This window comes from Drosophila serrata, unplaced genomic scaffold, assembly GCF_035046125.1.
Source record: "Drosophila serrata isolate PLE 108 unplaced genomic scaffold, ASM3504612v1 contig_228, whole genome shotgun sequence".
NCBI classification, from domain to species: Eukaryota; Metazoa; Arthropoda; class Insecta; order Diptera; family Drosophilidae; genus Drosophila; species Drosophila serrata.
Window position 1 is genome coordinate 1,643,841 of NW_028257126.1, and position 17,535 is coordinate 1,661,375.

Genomic DNA, 17,535 nt, shown 5'->3' on the forward strand with positions numbered 1-17,535 from the left:
AATTATTTAAAAATCTAAATAGTTATTAAATAGGTACTTCACCTATTAAATGTTAAGGACCAGTAGACATTAATGCAATCTATAATATAATAAAAATGTGAATTTGCATAAAATAATATGTCAAGATAGTTATTGTGCTGTTAAACTGGTAATAATAATTGATATGGCTTAAACCAATTGAAAACACTTAAAAAAACTGTGTAACTATAATTAATAATATAGTTTTAAAAACAATCTAATATACTCTTACATTTTGTGCTTTAAGACTTTGTTATGTTGGTATAAATAATTATATTGTTTATAAAGGAATGTTTCATGTTAAGTAATTAAAAGCATGCCAAGACATATGTCCCTGTCTATCATAATATATAAATAACAATTCAGTTCCGTTATCCTGTAAGTATGTGCATTAGTAAGTAAGTAAAGTCAATACTCCCACGTCCAAATCCCGCAGATACCGTGCAAAAAGTGTTGCCTACTGGGCGGCGCATGCGTTTGACATTCGCCGAACATGCAACATGGTGAACGGAAGTTGCTGCTGGCGAGGGTGGTGCTGAATGGTTGGTGGGTGGCCTACGTGGGTGGTGCCTGCCGGAGGATGCTCGGCCACTGTTTGTATACAAAAAGGCGGCACAGCAGCAAAAACAGAGGCTGCCAGCAGCTGACGACGCGAATTCGAAATTCGAAAACTGTTATCAACAAACCAGGGTGTATCTGTGTGCGCGTATCTGTGTGAGAGACTGCTGTGTGGGTGACTACTTGGCCATGGCAGATGAAGCCCATCAGTTGGCGGCTGTTGCACGTTGCGTGCGGTTTCGTTGGGCTCCGAATGCCGTGCTACGTGCTTTGAGCTCTGAACTACGAACGCGCATCCTTCGGAAAATATTCAAAGTGCGTTCCTGTGACGGCGTCAGTTGTTGGCTTTTTAATAGCCCAGCAGCGAATGGCAACTAGTCGCCACAACTATGTTCCGACTATCGCCAGGAAAAGTGTCAGGACCTGTCATTTACTATTTGCCTTTGGAGGCAGTCGGTTGTCCTCGCGCATCTTCGCCGAGTCTCTAAGTTGTGATCGGTTTATTGATATTGAAAGTATTTTGAAGCAGCTTTAAGTGTAGGAAAAGTAATAAAAATAATAATTAAATGCTAATAAATTAAAGTTATCCAATACTGAAATCCAGCACTAAAATCAACTTTTATTAAGTAAAATAGAGAGGCAAAATTGTATATTAAAAATACACCAAAAGTGCTCACAATTAAAAAAAATAAAATAAATAACAAAATGTACTTTGTTTAATAGTTATTTGCTCTTTACTATTTGTTTCTTCAAGTAAATTTGTAAATGATTTAAAGTTAGTTAGGCACACAAATAACAGTAATAGTTTATCAAGCAGAATTAATTTTCCAACAAAATCATAGCAATAATTTATTATGCTAATACTGCCTCACGCAATTTACACAATTTTAATGAAAAACGCTTTCGTGGGGCATTAAGTATACGTCTGGTGGGCCAGCGGTAACGGTGGCACAACTCCTTTCCTTTTGCACCTGCCGCAACTTAAGCCTCCGAAAAGGGGCAACATCAGAAACCACTTTATAATGCGATTTGCCAGCAAACCCACTTAAATTGTGTAATTAATTCAAGCGAGCAGTGCTAGACAAAAGCGAAAGGACTACCGCCGAAGGAAACCTCCTACAGAAAGAACCAAATTTTAATGAATATAACTCAGAAGCCGCGGCGGAGGCGTATTTTAAATGCCCTACTAGAAGGAAACCCTAATGTAAAATTTACTTTCGTAAAATTAAATACCTAAGAAGAATTACAGCTCAACAAGGCAGTCTTCTCATAAATAAAATAAACTTTTCATTTTCAATTTTTCTTTTATATTTTGCTATTATTATAATACCAGGGTATCAACATTATCAGTATAGGAAAACCAAAAGGTGTTTTTCTGTTTAAATTTGTTATGCATTGCCGAAGCCCGGAGCAGGAAAATGCTGCTAAGTACGCCCAAAATAAGTGAAAGTGGCTGTGGAATACTTAGGCCAAATTGTGCTGAGCGCATAAATTTGGCAGGCAATTTAATTGAAGGACTCTACAGAAATTCTTGAATTCGAGCAACGGAAACTGAATCGCTTTATATGACGAGTCGAGATTCATTTATCCCGACACCGATTTGGCCGTCACGCCTCTATATTAAGGATGTGCCCTCTCCTCTGCCGTTGAAATCCCGCTAAAACGGAAAGGAAATAAAAACACGCAGCAAAAAATGAAATCAAATCAAATAAAACCGAATTATATGAGCATCGCGGGCTCCTTAATACGCATTCCTTGTTCATCCCCTCACTCCGTGTGCTCTCTTCTTTTAGGCAGGTTAAGCGGGCCGCAAATCCGCATCGCGTAATGAAAATCAAAGTACATAAATATAAAATTAAATGTCGTAAATAAACAAAAAAGAAAACATCAGGATATATAAAAATATATGTACATATATGTGACGGCGTGCGGCGACGCGACCCGCGAGACGACAACGCGAAATTTAAGAAACGTGCCACATTAAATATTTAATATACTCCGAAATCCGATAGAGGCGCAGACTTTTAGGCTTCTCCTTACGGTCTCCTTGGTAAGTTTGCTAAATTTAACTTGATTTGTTTAGTTTAAGAAATTAATTTTATAAATTTGACAAATCCTTAGATTGCAATGATTAGTCCTTTAAATACTTGAATACTTGAATAATTAAAATAATAAATGAAAAACTACTTCCGCACTTATACAACAAATTAATAATTTAAATTCTCAAACAATTTTAATCGTTTGATATATAAATACAAGTATTTGTCGTTAGAATTTTCCATCTGCTTTTCCCTTTAAAAGCTGCCAGGCTAATTCAATTTTCCATGGAACACATTTTTCCACATATTATAGGCGCTTCGTTAGCTAATCAATGAGCGGAACCGTGATTTATCAGCTCTTCTATTGATTTATTTGGAATGTCACTGGAGGCATTCCACTTCATTCCACCCCCGCGTCCCATTAACTTTTGTTTTTGGGACAACCTTAATGTTTTCGAGACGGGAATCGTGGGGCAGCGACAATCCCATAAAAGCCGAGTCCTAGCCATAAAACATAAGAGATGGTCAGACCAAAGTGCAACCAAAAAGGAAACGCATATGGGAGGCATAAAGAGAAATTGCTCTTCGGCATTTCATAAATAGTTTTATGTGACCCATCAAAAATGTATAAAAGCCGCATAAAATGCGTCAATGAATAAAAGCCAATCCAGGAGTGGGCTTTAAAGGCAAAACATTCAATGATTTTGGATGGGGGAAATTGTATTTTGGTTTATCCCAGCAAAATTCTATGCAAATGAGTTTTCGGGGCGAGAAAAGACTTTCAATTTTTATTGTTTTTCTGCTCTTGATTTTCGTTCTCCTTTTTTTCTTTTGTTGTGTGTTTCATCCATCCATCCATCCCTCCTGTAAGGACGCGTTGAAGCGCTGAAATTTTTGCTACTCTCTGCCACAAACAAAACAAAATGAGAATGGAAAAAATGTTGAAAAGGAGAAAGGGGAAACAAATAGAAAATGCCGTGAAAGTTTATACGATTTCGAAAGGAGGCGTGACAGGGAGCCAAAGGGTTCGCCAAGTCAGTGGGAAATTCAGTGATGAATGTGATGTCAGTGGCGGGTCGCCCTAATACGGGTTCATATCCCCTGAATACATACATATATACTACATCCTTTGGGGCGGAAATGCAGTCATGGGGTTTGACATATGACAGCAAGCAAAGGTAGTTCAAAACAACGGATATTATTACGACACAGAAATCTACTCTCTGCGCTGTTATTATTTCCCCTAAAATGTAGTCTGCTTCCCCAATGGACACGTGCTACCTATAGCCACAAACTTTTATCAACTGTCAATAATTGATAACAATCGCAGTCGCTCGCTTTTCCCCTTTGCCCTGCAATAGAGTTTATCAGTATCAAGTGTGATTAACCTAATCAATGATGACAAGTGAAGGAAATAAACAAATCGACAAGTGGCAGACAAATACAGGAAATGAAGGAAGAGCAAAAAAAAGCTGATGCCAATTAATGCAGCTCCATGCGGGTGGAATCGGGGGTTTGACAAGCCGTATCATGGGGGTCATGGCTTGCAATCATACAGCTCGCTTTCCTATCAGTCAGTCTAAAAATAAGCTAAATATATTTTCGGTATCAAAGGGAGCTCCCATAACCCCCCAAAAAACGCCTCTCTCCCCCTGGTTATCAAGTTAATAAACGGAAAATGAGCTTGTCCCATCAACAATACTCATAACAATGAAATGCTCTCACTCCGCACGTGAGGGAAGCGTTTTTTCGGTTGTGTCGAAAGTTGATTTGGTAGGAATGCGCTCTTAGAATATGAAAACTGAGTGCTAATTAGAAGTTATATTCTTTTTAATTGAAAATTCATCAGAGTTAGGATCCTCTTTTGACTTAAAGAATTATTTTATATATACTTATGGAAGGAGTTTCTGAAAAGAACTTTTCGAATTTAGAAATTGTATTTCTAAAACGATTTTGGTGTCAAGCAAGTTCAAAATAAACAACGCTTTTTAAACCCTTTTGAGAACTGCACTTGTTAGTCATTTTTCTAGTTACAATGTTTCAGAGTTAGGTTAAAAGAGTTTAAGGTTTTACAATAATTGTTCTTGCTCATTTTAGTCGCAAAGGGTACTTTACAATTCGACTTCACAGGGACACATTCTGCTAGCACGAATTTCGTTTGCTTCGGTGTTGATTATAATGATAAGCACTTTAACCACAAGCATGCAAATTGCCAGTAGGCAAAAACCTTAAAATTTAACAGCTTTTCCCCCCCCTCCCCCAAAACCACACACACACACGCACAGTAAAAAATGTGAGCAGGGAAAATGTCCTTAGGCAAATTCAATTTCAATGTCCTTGCCCTCCGCTTTCATCTCTTTATTGGAACTTCTTCTAGTTCAGCACATTTGACACTTGAGATGGCCTTTCCACCCCCTGTCCTTCTCCCCCTCGCTGGTGCTATGTACGTGTGTGTTCAGTGAACCGTTAAACTGCTGACATGGCCAACTCAATCTCACCTTGCGGCAGTGGCAGCGGCAGGAGCAACAGGTGACAGAAACGTGGCTTATTGAAATGTTTTCGACACTTTTTGATTGACAGCAACGGAATGAAAACAATTTGTTATTGAAAAAACGGCCTTTGATGCTCGCTCTTATATACTCTTGAGGTGAAAAAAGTCACGAAAGCTGCATTGAAAAATATATATTTTTTATTGGTCAAGGTGGTCAAACAGGAAAGTGACAGATTGGCGATTGCCTCTTTTGTTTGTGTCCTTACGGGGTCTTGCCTTGTACTTTAATAAAAATGTATTGAATGAAAAGCTTTAAGAGATTAAACAGATTTAAAATATACTTTCATGTTTTTCTCCTTATTTTAAGGTTTTAATGCCGCTAATCACTGCAGGCTCTCACTGTTCATTGAATCATGATATTACGTAATTATTTAAATGTTTAGCTGTTCACTTCATAAATCACCGAGTGCACGTGTCGATAATGTGCGCCGAAAATCGCAAAAATACAATAAAAGAACCTGCGGGAAAACAGGGCCAGAACAATTCCGCAAAAGTTTTGCCCAGACCCCACCACATCCTCGGCAAAACTTATTCCCTTAAGCCATGGCTAATAATCCGTCGAGGCCACAGAAATGGCCTGCAGTAGGCTGGCCCAATAATTCATTCTTGATTTCGGCTTCGGTCCACTTCCAGCTTGGTGTTAAAGTTTTCCCCGGTTTTCCCACTCCTGCGGTCCACAGATGTCATCCTCCGTCTCCCAGCTGGACTGCAGCATATCTCGTTCTAATTTGCATTTTTATGTCTGTAAGTGATATTTCCCTTCGCACTCCGCCGTATTCACGTCCTCCTTCCGGCCACCATGTCCGCCTCCCTCGCTGGCAGCCAAGTGGAATACGGAATTTTTATGTTCAGTCACATGAGTAAGTGAGTTTCGGGTGGCTTGTGGGTGAAATCGTGGCAATGGCAGGCCGCGCTCCGGAGGAAGTTTCTGCTGCTCGGAGTGATAAAGTCTGAATTATTAAATATACATAAATCAAGAGACAAGAGAGGAATGTAGGCGGCTGTGAGAGGTTCGTACAGGTTTTTACTGGAAGAGGATACTTGCATTCTAAAAGTAGATTAATCGTAATTTTGGTATCTAGTTTAAGTCAAGTTTTTTAAATATATGTTTTAAGTATGCAAAAACATGTAAATTATTATATAATATATTTGTTGAGGTTCTTGAAAGTCTCACTTTCCGAAATGATATACAAATTTATTATGCAAATCTGTAAAGGTATTTTATCCCATTTAAGAAGGTTCAACTGTGGCATTAACCATTAATACCGGTCTTGACAGGGCCATAAAACTTCACTCAGCTTCTGCAGAGTCGTTGCCAAATCGATGCCATATATCAACAGCATATATGTATGCTGTTTATTGCAAATGTTCTGGCGCCCTGATTTGCATAATCAGCTTACAACTAATTAAAAGGCAATCAGCCGGAGATAAGAGCATGAGAGATACGTGGTCCAGGTTCCCGGGGCAACCATCCTGGGCTGCGAAAGCGAAACGCTCAACAAGCTGCCGAAATACACACATTTTCACCTGCTGCCCCATCCCCCGCTCTCCCTCCGTGTGCACCTGTTACTCGGAAAATGAGGACTGGCGGCAAGAGTGCCTGTGTCCTGGCCCAATCAGTGGGGAAGAAAATGGAATTCTGCCCCGCCATAATGGGAAACGGAAATGAAGTCCGTGAATATGCAAGTTGTGGACTTGAACAAGGTCGAGATTTAGATCGGATTGAGACTACAGTGGGTAAGCTTTGGAAGTTGATGAAAACTAAAGTCAATTTTCCATGGAACGAGATGGAATCTAAGGGCAGCTTTGCACAATGACTAGGAAACTTTTTTTATACGACTGGTTCTTCTAGGTAATGAAAAAAGTTAGAATAAGATTTGAAACTAATAGAATAATAGAAAGAACTGTTTATCTTGTATAGATAGATTTAGTTATAAGAACTAATAGTTGTCAAATCTATTGATTTCTTAAATTTACATGACAATTAAATTATTCTCTCATGAAGATCTAACAGAATTTAAGTATTTTGTATTTTATTTACAAATCCATCTATCTTTATAAATAAGGTACATCATAATGGCCTCAAGGAAACCCTTCCCTTTTGATTTGTATACAAGGAAGCAAATTAGTTCTTAAAACTTTGTGTCACCTTTCCTTGGCTTTAATTGGAAAAGGTAAGCAAACTTGAAAGAGTTAAAGCAAAACTTGGTCAACTTTAAGTGAACCAATGCGATTAGGTGAAGGCGAAATCCCATTAAAAGTTACACAGCAAACAGAGTTTTCTCCGTGCTTCTGCATGGACATTGAGCATACGCACCGTGTGCCCCAATTGAATTACGTATACGCCGCGTTGCCCAGCTAGAGCTCGCTAAGCCAAAAAGTTAACCCGCCGCTTGTTAACCGTATTACGCCCGGAGGATTCCCGTCCTTGGGCCATGAAAAATAACCCAGCGATAAACAGCGCCAAAAACAAACACAAGCTCCCATCATTACCATCCCTCAAGGTGGGCCCAAACTTTTTTTGCGAAATTTTAAGCAGTTGACTTATTTCAATTATGAATAATTAGCGGGGCAAGTTTTAAAATGTACATATATGGGGGATGCTTTGCAGTAATTTTGAGGTCATGTATTTGCGTTTTATTAAAGTTTAAAGAAAAAAAGGTTTCAGAGATTTAAGGGATTAATATTAAAGATAAATAATAAAGTGCTTCTTATCCATTAGAAACTAAATTCTATTCTCTGTTAGCTGCTTAGCATCCAAGAAAAATAAAACCTTTTCCTTTGGCCATTAAAGTAGCCGCACAAGCAAAGCAAATCCAGAATTCCGAACCAAGTAGGATCACAAAAAAGCCAGGGACCATTCGACCAAAGAAACGTAAAATAATAGCGAAAGTGCCCCTAAGGACATTTAAGCGGCTTGGCCTGAATTTAATTTTTCACTCTCAGTGCGAAGGGAAATGGAATTAAATGCCTAAGCAGACCGAGAAGAAGACAAACAGGCAGCGGCAAATAAGTAAACAAACATGGGGAAAGGACCAGGACCCACACTAAGGACAACTAATCACCGTTGACAGTAAAACGAATGAAACACACGCTGAACTGGACACAGGATAAAATCCTAGTGGGACAGGACATTAGGGGGCAGGGAAAATAAGCAGCGGACAGGAGACTGCACCCATACAAACTTGATTTTATAGCCGCCTGAGCCCTGCCTGTGTCAGTCCTTTGTTTCCTTTTTTAGCATTTTATTTTCCTTTTAATTTAAGTTGATGCGCCAAAGTGCAAATAAAGCAAGAGATTTATAAACAGGATAGAACAGAGGGCATTTCCGTCCACTCCCCGACAAAGCGAAATATTTGCTCTGTCATAACAAAAAGCTGGAAAACAACTAAAACTAAAACCGCCATTTCACATGAGCTCCCTAAAAATAAAACAGAAACAAATAAACAGAGCAAACAAAACAATTTTGGCTACTGCGAGGTTTTCGCATTTTCGAGGGAAATTCTCTCAATTCTGCTATTTTTATTTTTTTTTTTTTGTTCTGCAGTAACAAACAGAAAACCGCAAACGTCCCGGAAAATGTGCTGAAAGCAACTGCGTTCGGGTATTTTCCCTCACAACTTCAAATGAACACCCAAGGCTTTAAGTAAAATTTAAGGAAATGACACAACATACATAATGCCGGGGTTTTTGAACTTAATTTGACAGAGATTTTCATCCCAATTTATTTATTGAAGCTGCTTGCCTCAGCTAAGGGTGGAAAATTCATTTTTTTCAATCTGTGAAAGCGACAAAATTTTCAAAGTAAGCAGACCTTTGCCACATTCGTCCTGTGCAGCTATAAATAGTTTTGAGCCGTCCCTTTGCGGCCCAACTCCTTTTATGAGGTTTATGTGTACCCAGGAGGGGGCTCTAAAAAACAAGGATAATGAGCCAACATATGTTTGGCGAGCATAAAAACCGAAAGCCAGAACAAAAACCTTGCAAATGAAATGTAACCAACGAAGAGAAAAACGTCCCTCCCAGCCAAACAAAACAAATTTTCCGCCCTCGGGCAGCATATTTAAAAATGACATGCAGGAAAAAAGTGTAGGGAATTTACCCAAAGCTGCTTGTCAGTCTCACACAGTGGAAAATGTGGGCGGAGGGCGGAAAAAGGAAAAAGAAAAAAGGAAAATGTGGATATGCGAGAGCAGCTAATAATATTTATGGGCGCTCATTTTAATGCCAACTGTCAACACAAAAGTAATGTGTGTGTATGCCCTTCACGTGTGAGGATTCCATCCTGCGAGCTGGATGGAAACACATACCAAAAATGTCCTGTAAAAGGCGGCTTAAGGCAAACGAAGGCGTCCTGTTTTTGTATTTAATTTGTAATAAAAATAAAGTGCACATTTATGGGGCGAGACAGGCAGTCAGGTAAGCCAAATGAAATTGCTGTGCGTTGAGGAACTTTTCTCTTAGTGTAGTGCTCTTTATTAACTGAAAAACGCAACAAGCAAAAAAGCAGGTCCTTTTGGTAAATGTAAACGGAAAATTAAACATTAAAGTCAATGGCGAAAATTCAGCGCCCACCGATTTTTATCTTTGTAATAATTTTCAGTTAAAAGCCAAAATCTGTGCAAATAAGTAAAATGTGCTTTCTGTATTATGTAAAGCATCGTGTCTTAAATAATTTCATTTAAGTTTTAGCTGTAAAAACTGTAAAATATATTAACAAAGAAAATAAGAATAAATTATAAATATTTTTAAATTTGTAAGTATTAAATAGAATGTTACTGTCCCGAAAAGTTACTTACAAAAATTAACCTCTCAAAGAAATTTAAGTATATCTTCTACCAAATACTGTTCAATTTGTTTCAGCATTCAATCCATTTAATTAGATTTTTCATCATAAAGTTAGCATAAAGAAAACTGTATTTCCTGGGGAAAAACGAACAACGATTTTGTAGCTACTTTAAATTTAATTTCATTCTGAAAGAGGCAAAGGAGGAAAGGCCCTCGGGGATGGCAGCAGGGTTTTTAATTCAATTTCAGCAACGAGGAAAGCGGAGAAAAATAAATGTATTTTGGATTTGAATTGGGTAATCTTTTAGGCATTTTTCTCAGGTGTTGCAATTTTGTTTTTGCTGTATTTAAGGTCCTTGCCCATCCGTTGGTTGTCGCATTCGGCTAAGAATTTTATTGGACAACATTCAAGGAATTTCAAATTTAATTACAGGCAAGAGGTCATTTAAATTTAGCGCTCAAGTTTAATTAAAATTGTTTCACTGGCATCTGTTAAGTGGTTTCAATTTGATTAAATAAGCGGTGCGGTTTTAGCTTGCCTCTAACTATTTGAGTTTCGGATTTTCCGCAGGATTCAGAGGTGGAAAAGAAGAGATGCTTAAACATTTCCTCTTCATTTTTTTCCCACGTTTTAGCAAATAAACCTGACTCTTGAGTTTTTTCGCCCTCGTCAAGTCAAACGGTGTCAAATGTTACGGCTTTCCAAGGTCGCCCGAAGCCGTGACAGTTTCATTTTGTTTTTCTCGTTTCCTTCACTTTTTTTATTGATAGAAAGATATCACACAAAGCTGAGAGGGCTAAAAACCGCAGAGCAGGCCGTGCCGAAGTTTTCCCCGAAAAAGGCATTTGATAGCGTTTCAAAAGTTATCGCTCGGCTCACGTGCCTGGGTGCGTACTTATGTGGCCGACTGTGTTTGGCATGTTTAATCAGGCAGAAACCATAAGCAAATAGGCAAATTGTTTGCAAATAAACAAGTCGGAAAAGTTTACGAGAACGGCTGAAAGGCCGACGTGCAAAGCCAGGAGATGGGGATCCTTTGACGACTTTTGTCTGAGATAAACAATTTTCCGCAAAAGCCTGGAAACAGTTGAATGTGGGGAAAAAACCGTTTGATAACGCTGCCAGAAAATTCTCATTTTGCCTAATGTGACATTGAAAACTTGTTGGTAGCTCTGTGAAATTGTTGGCATTAAAAACCTTTTGATTGCCTTTAGAGTAGGTTTCCCATTATTACGCATACAGAGTAAATCTTTAATGAAATGTTTTTAATAGGAAAAAAATACTTCTTCTTCGAAATACTGTTATTCTGAAGTAAAAACTTAATATTCGCAATATTAACTACACCACAATATATTCCGAATAAAATCACAAATGAAATAACTATGAAATATATTTTGTCAGGAAACTAAACTAGTATTGCTATAGGTTTTCCCCGAAATCAATCAAAAGCACAAACAAGTTCCACGAAAGCCAGGGTGCAATATTCGTTTTTATTGTGCGCGAAAACAATTCCAAGTACATTTTACATGGCGACATTACATTTCCCCGCGGGATCAATTGCTGGGCTCCCATTTCCTCATTACGACCCATAAATAAGTCAATGAAATTGCGCCATAATACTTGATGTTTCTGACGGACAACAGCAGGACCTGGAGGAGGAGACCGTGAGTTGTCATGCCGAACAAGATGAAAGACTCGTATTTGTTTACGGAGTCGCAATTGATGCGTTAACCCCAATTTGATTTGTTCCATTGTCAAGTGCCATCTCGCCCCCCGAAATGGCCTCTAAGCCAGCCAGATTACTGTTCATTAACATACTATACAGGACTTCCAGGACTTGTCTGTCAACAGAATCTGAGCAAGCAATAACAATGCCGAACAATGGCCAATGTGTGCTGGGTGCCGTCGAAACCCAAACAAGTAAATAAATATGCTTCGGTTCAGCATAAATAACCCACGGTTTCGGGGTGACTTGGTCCTCTACAGATGTTGACCCACATTCCACCGGATGGGAGACAGATTATGAGGGGCTCCGCCGGGCACTGGGAGACGGTCCTTTGCCTAGCTTAAAGTGCTGGGCAAACATCGGGGCAAACATGCGCCTCAGGGTCGCTTCAAGTGTTGAAAGAGATCTCCGAAAGGGAAACTTTGCGATTACTAGGTGGACCCATTGTTATACAGGTCTTTAAGAATTCATTTATTTGCGAAAATATCTAATAAGGATACTACGAAATATATGTATGCCGATAGATTATGTAAAGATATGTAAAAAGTTCTTAAAGGTTAGAATAGTTGTGTTTATTTTGGGAAAGCTTTCTATTCCTATTTAAAGTGTTTTCAAATACAGTTGACATACATTAATATTTTGAAATTAGTTTCATCTTAAGTCTTAAGCAACTTTTTCTACATAGTTTTTATTACTTTTCGGGAAAAATAATGCTAAGCTTAACATAAATTAAATAGAACGAAATACAAATATACAAATAAGCAATACACTTCATCAAGTATTCTTACAATCAATAAAATTATTATTTAAATATCAAAGACAGTTAATTGGTATTTTTACAATTATGGTGGTTATATAAAGTTACTTTAGCTTAAACTTGACAACTTTAAAGCATTTTTTGCAATGCTTGTAAACTTTAAATTATGGCAACTGGTATTATTTTCAACTACATTTCATAAAAGTTAATAAATAAATACAAACATATGCAAATGTTAAGTCAGATGCAACTCAATAAATCACCAACAGCCGCATAAATCACACAACTTTTGTAGCATTTGATTTTCCCGCCACAAAAGTTGGCAAAACAAAATCTGTAGAATTTCCTGCCGCAAAATATGTTATTTCACTTATCTCTTTGCGCAATTTCTGCATGCTGCGATGACTGAAAACGAATTGATTTTCCATTTTTATGCTTGCCTAAACGGAAAATTTGTTCAGAGCCCGAAAGCAGCCAGACACGTAACCAGTTTTCGGGGGCCTGGAAATTGCAGTGCATTTATTATGAACGAAGAGAGCAGAGGAAGGATACTCATATCGGAAAAGGAGCCTACATATATGTAGGGGATCCTTTCGATTGTCAACATTGTTGAGGAGGCAGAGGAATTGTTCATTCCGGTTTGTCCTGAAAGCTAAATGCAAATATACACACACAATTTACATATAGATTCGTTTATGAATTTGTTTTCGGGTGAAAAGCTTAGGGAAATTGCCCGGGAACCCCCTAAAATTATATTTACTGAGCACTGAAAGGCACGAAATCTTTAAAAAGAAACTCCCATTTAGGGCAAAATTTAATTTTAAATTTAAGTGTTCCCTTACAGTGGTGTATTTGTTATGCTAATTTGTATATTTTCGCGAATATTTCATCGCGGTGGCTCTGTTGACAGCCCGATTATGCAGCGCCACTCCACCACACAATCTCTGCCACCTCTCGGCACTTGCAAATTGCCAACGATACGGGTATTTTGTTCGTCTGCAAATGAATTGCCTCAATTGTGGTTTGCAAATGGAACAATTGTTAAGGCCCTGCGACCACAAAACGTTTGTGTAATGTGAGGTGAGCGAATAAGAGGTTTTACGCAACACTAAATATTTACCATTCGTTGGCCAAAACCAAACACAAACAAATCAAATTGTGTTTTTCTGGCCAACTTGATATTAGATACTAGATTCTTATTCAAATAGTTTTGTATTAATATAATTATTGAATGTTAAGTGCTCTACAATTGATTTTGTTATTTATTAAATAAGTTTCTGGGTCAATAGATTCGTTTTGTCGGATTATTATGATCCCACATTGACACGGTATCCGATTTTTTTTTAATTTTATATTTCTCATTCAATAAAAAGATAAAGATAAATCAATGCCCATGCGACATAAACTTTAATTTGTTTATTTAAACAATTAATAGAACAAATAATATATCTTCGTCGTCTTCATCTACTCTGAGATTTTACCGTTTTTACTATTCTTTAATTTCGGTTTAAGGCTAATGGAAATCGGATGTCTTTTTTCTATATTGTTATCTAGCTCGCATATAGTTTATATGTATAGTTGAAAAGTTGGAAACGGGACTCACATGTATTTATATTTATTTACAAAGCCTTAGGAATTTTTAAAAATTATACCTTCTTCACTTTGATAAGTTACTCAATTGAGTCTCCCAATCGTAAATGCTTCCAGTAGGAACCGAAAAAACCACTTATGCTCGATGTAAAGGATACATTTTTAATAAGCTGACACACACATAAACGCCATTCCCCTTAAAGCTTAATGACTACATGAAAAAATTAAGAATTCTCAGAAACTCTAGACGCGTCGCCAAGAGCTCTTCATAATTCACTCAAGAAGTAAAGGGAATGGGTGGCATTCTTGGGGACACCAGAAAGTATTAACTTCCGCATCCCTGGACATTCTTGTGGCATGCCTCAAACTTTACTTAGGGGACCGACCTTCGTTTCATGGAGATTTGGCTGCGGCGACTGACAAATGGCAGCGAAAGTATCGCTAATTTTCCGATATAATATTTTTGATAAATGACCTGTGAGCGGTGCACGCCTAAAGTTACCCAACTCAAGAAACGGAGGAAGAAACGGAGGATGCTTTCCAGCTAATCACTTAGAGCGTCTCCGGCAGCGATTCCACGGAATCCAGCGGTCCCACACATTAATCAGCTGGTGGCAGATCAATCAAAGTTGCAGTCTCAAATAGCAGAAAGGAGAACGTTCTTTTTGCATCTAATAATCGATTACTCTGCCAGTAAAATATTGTTTGGGTTGTATAATTATCAAGTGAGTTGTATACAGATAAAGTAGCGAAGTAACAACTCTCTGCCTTTGAATGTTAACCTTACCTTCAGTTATGAACTAAAACTACATTGTGATTAAATCAGGCTAATAATCTAAAGAGCTTCTATGAGTTTCTTTATGTAAAAACTCAGGAACTTGAAACTATGCGCAGTGGCAGATAAGTACGAATGAGTTTTACTTGACTTCATCTACTTTCCCGCAGGATTTTCCTTTGGCTGCGACTTACGTCCCGTGCGGCGGGAAGGTTCTCAGGTGTTATGTCCGGACTAATGGCAAAGTTGTTTTTCGCAGTTTTCCTTATTTTGCGAGCTGCCTTCTCAGCTCCCTTCGTGTCCCTCAAAAAGTTCTTTAGTTATATCCCAAACTTCAGCTAAGCTCCTTGTGTGGGTGGTTATTTGTTAACCAAGCAGCTGTTGCACTCACAAATGCGACAGACGGCATGGCCACATGGCGTATGAGCAACGTTGCATGGCGTACGAGCAATTTTAGGAGGGAGAAAAGTGGAATTTGAGGATGTAAGTATCTCAGCATGCTGATGATTGTTGGTAGAAGCTTTTCATCGCCTTAAGTTCGGTTTTCATTCTTTAGGGAAACCTAAGTTCAAGGAAAATGATTACACATTTAACTTTAACTCGACCTTCAATCAAGCAGGGAAACTCTGTAATCCCCTCCTTGTAATAATCATAACTAATTAATGTTGCCCCATCATTGTCTGGCAGAGAGAAGAAAATCCATAATTTTCCCTCCGCCTGGCTAACGCCTCGGGGTGGCTTCCATCCATCGAGTCTGCGGGATACCATTGAATTGAATTGAAACATTTTCACTTTCATTCATCTCTGACCGACTGACTTCTGCCTGGATAAATTAAATTCGTGTGTCTGGTATAATTAATTTTCCTGACCCGAGCGGCAGCCAAGCAGACAAAGCTCCTCGCTTGACTTGCGTTGGCCTTAAATTGGTGGTTTTTCACAGAATGTAACCAGAAGTAGTCATCGGGCAAACCCTTTTTTGGGAAGACAATGGGAAGTGCTGGCCCCTAGGAGTGGGCAATGCTCTCTCCACTTCCGCTTCGCATGTGTATTTGTGACAGGCATGTCAAGTGGCCCAAACCAACACACACGGGCAACGTGCAGGAGGCAGGGACCCTGACCAATTAGCGCAGGAACTGTCAGTTATGGCCAACTCTCAGGCACGTGCATTTGATGGCCAGCGATAGCCGGAAAAAAGTTTCCCCAAGACATAAATCTCCAGTTCGGGTTTTTCCAGGGACGGAAAATGGCGAAAAACAAGGACGTCAGCAACAGGCGCTGCATGAACCGCAGATGACAACCAGACGAGGCGAACGCAAACATTTTGACAGATAACAGCAACCACAATTCGGCCCATCGCAACTTTCGGGCTCTGCTTTTTTTATCTTTTTACTGCATCTTAAACTTGGCTGACAACTTAAAGATATCACAGTTGGCAATGCTTTTTATAAAAGGATAATGTAAGCGAAGGCTTGAAGGAAGGGAATAGAGTCAAATAAATCTTAGCTTGGCTTAGCTTGGAAATTTTCTTATTATTTTTTCCTATAAATTTGTAGAAATAAATTGTCAACCCATATATTTTTCTAACATGGAACTTTATTTTTTTTTTAGTTAAAGGATTAGAATAAGACGCTAACATGTGGAATGCTTCTCATCCTTTAACATCGGTAGGGAAATTAATATCTATATTTCCATGTAACGTTTTTACTTCTTTATAATTCTGGGGACTTGAAAAACAAATATATTTCTTTGAAAACTATAAGAATAGTAGAAGAATAGTTACCTTCCTGCCATAGACCACGAATCTCAATCAAACCTCTTTGTATCCGGAGCAACTCGAGCTCATTTCCTGTTTGCCTCCAATAAGTCAATTAAACTTGACAGGATGAAGGATAGGTCCAAATGTGAATCACGGTCTAGTTTCGCACTCCACGGATTCCCGAACATGCGTCTCCATTAATCCCACTCAACTCATTGAGGAATAGGAACAAAGGCGTTGGGGAAAACATTCATCTCATCTCATTTCGCAGAAAACCAATTCCATGACTGAGCGGAAAATGAGCCGCAAAATTATTTGGCGAGGGTTTTGGGAGCTGATTATATGTGTAATGCATATTCTGTCATGGGAATTAGTAAACATTTTAATTAAAGGGGCCTCAGACACACCAAAAAATTGCAAAGTCTGCACGTGACTGGGCAAACATTTTCCAATTGCCCCCCAAAAAAAGCACACACACATTCGCTTACCCGGGGGAGTGTAGTTAAAAAGCAATTGAAATGCTATTGAAACATGGCAGTTGAGATCTCCCGGGGGCTGGGTCTGACATTGCATTGACCTTTGGCAAATAGAAAATTCGTTGGAATCAATAATTAAGTGAAAAGAAGAAAAAACAGCCCGAATACGAGCCACAAATGACCAGTAACAATAAAGGAGCAAAGAAAATTAAGGCGATTGAAGAACAAACACAATGAAGCGTGTTTCATACACCAAGGACAGGATCCCCCTCTCCCGTCATGGCTTTTCCTCAACCCCCCGACAGAATTTTCCCCAGTCCTTGGCATAGACAAATGGCAGCCGAAGAATATGAGCGGGCAAGAAGTGCGAAACAATTGCGTGCTCAACGCCAAAAACGTCAAAGTAACACAAAAATTGGAGCAATGAGGCAGTAAATGTGAAGATAAATGGCCCCAACCGATGGGCGAAAGGGGAAATGCGAGGAAAGCGCTCAGGAAAA

At 38.7% G+C, this 17,535-nt stretch overlaps 1 protein-coding gene across 6 annotated transcripts in view; it reads left to right on the forward strand.

Moving 5' to 3' along the window:
- The first annotated feature begins 766 nt into the window (after positions 1 to 766).
- The window catches only part of Gyc88E (Guanylyl cyclase at 88E), a 39,523-nt gene continuing 22,754 nt past the window's right edge, over positions 767 to 17,535 (forward strand). For 5 of the 6 annotated variants that reach the window (XM_086830036.1, XM_086830038.1, XM_086830035.1 and 2 more), the window contains exons 1-2: positions 785 to 1,122; positions 2,370 to 2,626. The gene's annotated coding sequence lies outside the window, so the exon portion shown is untranslated. Of the gene's footprint in view, positions 1,123 to 2,369; positions 2,627 to 17,535 lie in introns of all 6 variants that reach the window. The other variant, XM_020957560.2, reaches the window with a different exon arrangement.